Source organism: Seriola lalandi, unplaced genomic scaffold, assembly GCF_002814215.2.
Source record: "Seriola lalandi dorsalis isolate HSWRI2012SDOR001 ecotype SW California unplaced genomic scaffold, Sedor1 jcf7180002054502, whole genome shotgun sequence".
Lineage (NCBI taxonomy): Eukaryota > Metazoa > Chordata > Actinopteri > Carangiformes > Carangidae > Seriola > Seriola lalandi.
The window spans coordinates 545,965-552,543 of NW_019525055.1; positions in this window are offsets into that span (position 1 = coordinate 545,965).

Consider the following 6,579-nt stretch of genomic DNA (forward strand, 5'->3'; position numbering starts at 1 on the left):
CACGCACACACACACACACACACACACACACACACACAACCCTACACACAGGCTCTACCTCTGTGTGTGTAGGGTTAATCTCTGGGCCAGATCAAAGGGTCAGGTCCAGGAGATAAACTCCAGCCCTGGAGGGTCCAGCCCCCTTTCTCTCTGTATATCTGCGAATCATTAAGCTCAAGGTGATTCACGGCAGCTCCTCCGAGTAGCCCCAGAGGATTCTGGGCCAGATAGAGGAGGATTTGTCCAAGCCGTTGCTGTCGACCCCACTGCCACTCATGTTGACGTTACTGTGTCGCTCAGCTTTGAGCCTCCGCATGCTCCGAACCAGACATGAGAGCCACTCAAGACACCCCTAGAGATAAAAGACCCTTCACCCCTGACAGGATGGGATCTCGCTGAAAACACACCACGCAAATTATACTCTCTCCTGGCTTTGTATGAGGGATCTCCAAAAAGGAATCCTTTTGAAAAGGCCAAATATTCAGCCGGTTGAATGTCTGGAGGCTTTATCGGGCAGAAAATTTTCAATGGGAAGCAAAAGGCCGTGCTTGTTCCTGCTTGATTTGGAATACACTTCTAACAATGTAGAAAGGGGTGGATGAATGGGTCCATGTGTCATCGGCGCTGACATGCTAAATGAAGGGTATCAAAGCAAGGAGATTTGGCATGGAGGGAGCGCCAGAATGAGCGAGAGAAGAGAAGAACGAGGCAGACGGAGAAAGCGTACGAGACATAACAACCAAAAAGAAAGTGGTAAAGATTGGAAAAAAAGAAAATGATCTGGAAGAAGAAAAAAAAAAAAAGGCAGCTGGGCAGCCTTTCAACAAACAGGCCGCAAAAATGTAAAGTTTCCATTATTGTGTTTTAAAAGAGGATTCGCCACTGGGGCCTCTCTGACGGAGTTTTTCTTCATCACTGTGATAGGGGCAGAGGGAGGTCGGCCCTACGGCTAATTGGGATCCCAACCTCCTTCAGAGGAGTGAGGAGGCTCTCACCTCAGTGCTTTGACATCTTTAGAAGGAGAGACAGGTGACACCAGGGTGCCCCCCACCCAAGAAGAGAGGAAAGGGTGGAGGAGGGGAAGAAGGGTGGAGGTAGGATGAGGCTGCACCTCAGGGCGCCCTGACTCAGGTTCTTCTCTGTGTTTGTGTGAATGTTGCCTTTCCTGTCTCTCTCTCTCTCTCTCTCTCTCTCTCTCTCTCTCTGTGTGTGTGTGTGTGTCTGTGTGTACCTGTCTGCCTGTATCCATGCATATACATGTGGAAGCCTGCACACTTTCAACACAGGGAGGTGAGTGTGTGTTCTCGGTGTGCGACTGTGTTGCTCGTTCCAGGTATTCAGCAGCAGGGCGTGTAACAGGGTGTGACCGCTGCATGAAACACTGGCAACAATGACAAACTGTTTCAAAATCTCTGAGGTCAGTTGTGGTTTGATGAGATATATACAAAGGATCATTGACACATCTATAAATAGTTTAATTAAACATCTTAATCCCAGCTGTGTCAACTACACCAAACATGATGATTAATATCTAAAAGTATAACATAAACCCAAAAAACCTTTTACTTGATAAAACCGTACTCAAAACACTGAAATGTAAACTTTTATTACCCCAAAATATATTGATTATATTGTATCTCTTAAATATATTAAAACGAATAAGCTAATTCACTGAAGTAATAGTTGATCTGAATGTGCTAATGACAACACGAATAAAATATATTACATAAAAAGTGTTTGTTTTCATATTAAACTTCTCATGAGAAAGGGATTGTTTGATATTTATTCAGTTTTCTTCTCACACCTTGAAATCATTTCTATGACAGAGGAGAGACAATATTAAAGTTTCACCTTTTCCAAGTAGAATATTGTCAAAAAGCTGGAGACCATTTGCAGATTACATCTATCAGCATTTGGTTGGTGTTAGGCTGGTGTTCATTTCAAACGCTGGGTGTGACCCTAAATCCGCTCAGGCCGGTCTGAGCCACGGAGCCCCACTGACGCCACCAACCTCAGCCAGCTGATTTCCTGAAACACTAGAGGCCAGGCGTCAGATGGCAACAGATGGAGAGATGGAGATAAATGTGAACAATAGTACATAAGCTTTGCAGCTGCATCCCCGGTCTCCCCTGGCAACCATGTCTGCATCATAGGGATCCATTAGTGAAATGGCTTTTTTTTTTTAAGATTAGCTATAGATAACATGCTGTGATTTTTATCTTAACACAAAATTTAGCAAGTTGAACAGCGTAAACACATAATTTCCCCAAATCAGCACAGAAAGGATGAAACATGATTATACGGCCCAGTTGTCATAGAAAACAATCAACAGTTACTACTCATTGTTGCTAAAGTGGTTAGGACCAATATGGCTGCAGGAGCTGGTGATATGTTTCCTTATATGAGTCAGCTGTCAGGTGTAATGCTCATTAAGCTTTTCCTGATAAAAATAAAGCTTAAAAAGAAATTACATATGTCAGCAGCAACCGATGTAATATCAGACTGTATCTGAGCCAGACAAACACCTACAGTATCATTCTGTACAGTAAGTCGTGATGAAGTGATAGCCTTAGGGGTTTTATTGGATTGCGCTATTTTTATTTATTTTTAAACAGGATTCATACTCCGTCTGAACTGCGTGTCAGACGGTCAGATATAGTGTTGAAAAACACCTGGGCTTGATGTTCACATCAACCTCATGCTCTGATTGGCCAGCTGTGCAGAGGTGAGAGGGCAGCTAATGACTGAACTTCAACATCTTTCAACTCTCGCTTTTCGTTCTTGACTCAATTTGTCACCCAAAACAAATGAATGTCCTCCAGGGAGAGAATGTTATTCAAGTATGGCTGTTGGGAACGACTACAAACACATTTCATTCCTGACATGGTTGGACAGGACGTCTTACTAACATAAACCCGGATTATCCGATTTCTGCTTGGCCACTTGGGGGCGCTGGAAACGAGCTGCACTCAACACTGTCATATCATCACTTTTCTTCAGCTGTTATGATGAACATGGAAACAGTGGCGTATTTACACATCCAGCAGAAACAAAGAAACATTAGCAACTGTTTAGCAATAGCGAGTTTTTTTTTTCTTCAATATTTTGCTTTTATGTGACAGTTGACAGCCACGAAACAAACAGGAAACACGGGTATGCACTCAACAGGTGACCCAACCACTGGGTCACCTGACACACCGTAAGTCCAATATTTATACGTTCAATATCCTTTTACCTCTCGGCTGCTAAATGCTCCATTGTTGTATGTACACCGACTAGTTGCAATTTTGTCTTGTTTGCTTTTTGGAGCTTGGCAGTAGTTTGGTTTTTAGAACAAACAGTTAAACATGGGCTGTAAGACTAAAGCAATGAGCTGAAAGACAGAGTTGGGTTATAATTCACTGTGCCTTTCACACACAGTCATTTGATCCATTGTATTAAAACATACAAATATTGACTATATTACCTTTACGCTTCACTAATTTTTGATTTCAACACTGAACAAGAGGACTCATTGTAATGTGAAATAGTTGCTATTCCTACTACCAATCAACAGGATCAATGTCCCATCTGCTGCTTTAAACTGCGTTTAGAGGCTTTCAGTTTAAAGTTTAGGTGCCACAGTGGGTAAAGTTGAGTTCCACTGGCTCTCACCAGTGCCCCGTATAAAACAATGGGGACCCACTCCCAGCTCAAAGCCGTCACAAGCCAACATGACTTTACCTGCCCAATGTGAAACGGTGGGGAGCTGAAATGAAGAAGCAGGTGTTTTACCTTGGAGTTGTTGGGCCGGTGCCATGAATTCTTAACTTAACTATTAACTTTCTTATTAAATGAAAAAATGCCCAACAACTTCATGAGATATTATTTCAATGGCTTAAGCTGAATTTCCATAATTTGACCATAGTATATTATTTATTATATTCAGTTATTATGTTATTTATAAAAATTGAAAATGAAAATACTTCCACATTATTTTATATAGTAAAAGGTTTTGTATAAAGGAGATAAGATTGATAAGAACTCCAAGAAATGAAGGTGACACCTTGACTGAATCATAGTTTCCAGTTCAGGTATCTAGAAGATTCATGCAGGTTATGATGCGGGTTTTTCATCTTGTTCTTGCATGAGTAAATTGTTGCAAAATACAAATCCTTTCTTGTTGTGTGGTTTATTGGGAGATTAAATTGTGGTATTAAAACATAAAACATGTATTATTCCTCAAGGGAAATTACAAGAGCAGAAGTTACATATATACTAATTTGTCCTCCTGTTTCCCTCATAATGTAACCAGTTAATCTGTGGTTTGTCCGGCAGGTAAAGTAATGAAACAGACAGATGATAACAGCTGATAACGGCAGATTTCCAGAACAGCTAACACTTGAAATCCAATCGGGTGTGTGTGCGTGTGTGTATATGTGTGTGTGTGTGTGTGTGTGTGTGTGTGTGTGTGTGCGTGTGTGTGTGTGTGTGTGTGCGTGTGTGTGTGTGTATGTGGGTGTGTCTAAATGTGAAAGTTTTTCACCAGGGTCAAATTATAAAGCTTTCATTGTTACATTACGTCACAGATCAACCATCTTTGTGGGTAAACAACACCTGTTTTAAAGGCAAACAACAACTGCTTGCGATCACACAGCGGGTGATGTGTGATCATCTCAGCCTGTGCTCTGCGTTTATGGCCTTACACCATCGTTAAAACCACAGAACAGCGTGAGCAAGATGGAAAAAAAAAAATATATATGCCGGATTCATGTCCACATGGACCAAAGGAGAGAGTCAACCAGATTTGTAATGGGCTTTATGTGGATCCGAAGCAGTTAAATCTGGCACATACATGTTAATATCTACTGGCAGTAACACACACCAGCACAGTTACCGATAGCAAATAGAATAATGTGTAGACCTGCTATCTTATGAGATCATCCATCAGTTAGCCACAGATACCAGTAGGAACGCCTCAGCTTGTGATTTTAACATGGCCTGGTTGACTTTAGCCCGATAACTTAAAATATAAATATTTTTCACTTTTTAAATGATCAGAGGTGTTAGACTATTTTATTGAAAGCTGATTTAAAGCTCTGCGGATCATCATACATGCAGTATTCTTATAAATTCATGCTTTCTTCAATGAAAAGGTCGAGTGAGTGACCTGACTGGACTGTGCCACACAAGAACAACAAACCGTAACCAAGACATCCACAAGGATTTTCTCCACAGATCACTTGACTGTAATACAGGTGGATGACTTTCACGCACAATGAGAAAAAGCCGTAATCGGTGTCAAACCTCTGCTTCTTCCGGATCTACACTCCAGTGTGTAAAAATAAATCCAACCCTGTGGGTAAAGCCGATATTGACGGCATAGAACAGCTCAGACTGGCTTTGCCCTGATGCCGCATAAGTCGTGACCTGTCAGCTCTCTGATCCTTACACATCCTGAGATGTGTCAGACCTTACACAAACTGCCCCGATCACACACACCGGCAGGGTGGTGTCAGTGGGATGGAGAAAACCCTGCTCTCCAATGTTGTATTCATGTGGTTAAATATGTCTGTATTTCATTGCAAAAGAAATAAAATGGTTCATCCACTGTTATTGAAGCTGTTGAATATGTTTGGAAGCAACACCCCACAGGTTTTTCATATATATAGAAGTGGAAGGTAGCAAAGTACGTTTACTTAAACCTGCATTAAAGGAGCTATTTGTAAGTTTTGCTATTACAACATAGCTAACATTGGCATTAACAGCTGTTTACTTACCAGTCTAGAAGAAAAGTAGCGTCAAGACTGCCCTGAAGAAGTAGCGCTGCTCAGAGGGTGTTTTCAATGATGGCTGAAGCTCTTGGCAAGACTGGTAAGTAAAAAGCTGTTAATGCTAACTTTGGCAATAGCAAAACTTACACATAGGTCCTTTGACCAACTTTTGGCTTCTTGCCAGTATGAAAACAAACTGTGAACACAACAGGGTCATAACATCTCTTTGTAAAGTTGATGTGGCCATTGTGTTACCAGTGACTTATCCACACATGTAGAAGCTATGGACCAACATTATCATTCATTTGGAGTCGTGTTTCCATTCACCTGGTGAATGTAAGTCCTTTTGGTCTCCACTAACTCCCCAGGTAAATATGTGGCTGTTTTGCAGGTAAATGCTCGACTATGTTCTCCTGCTATTTGCTAATTTTGTCTGTCTGTTATCTGGTGCTGAAACGCTTAAGTACAGTGGGTTTTTTTTTCTGAAAACAGCTGCCTATTACTGCTGGAAATGGCACTGGAAAGCTTGAGGTGAAACGTAGAGTCTGGTGGGAATCGTCTGTGGGTTTGTCAAGTGACCCGATTAAGGTAATACAGACACTGGCTCCATTTTTAATGAGAAAAAATTGACTGGAACATCTTTAAGTTGCTTACTATGTGCAAGTACTGCAAAATTGCACGTGAGTATTTTAATTTCGTGCAACTTGAGAACGATTTTACATACATGTGCACATTTTAAAGGAACACTCCAGAAACTTACAGGCAGAGGCTGCGATATCCTAACTCTCTGAATCATATAGTTCCCATGATGTAACTCAATTGCATC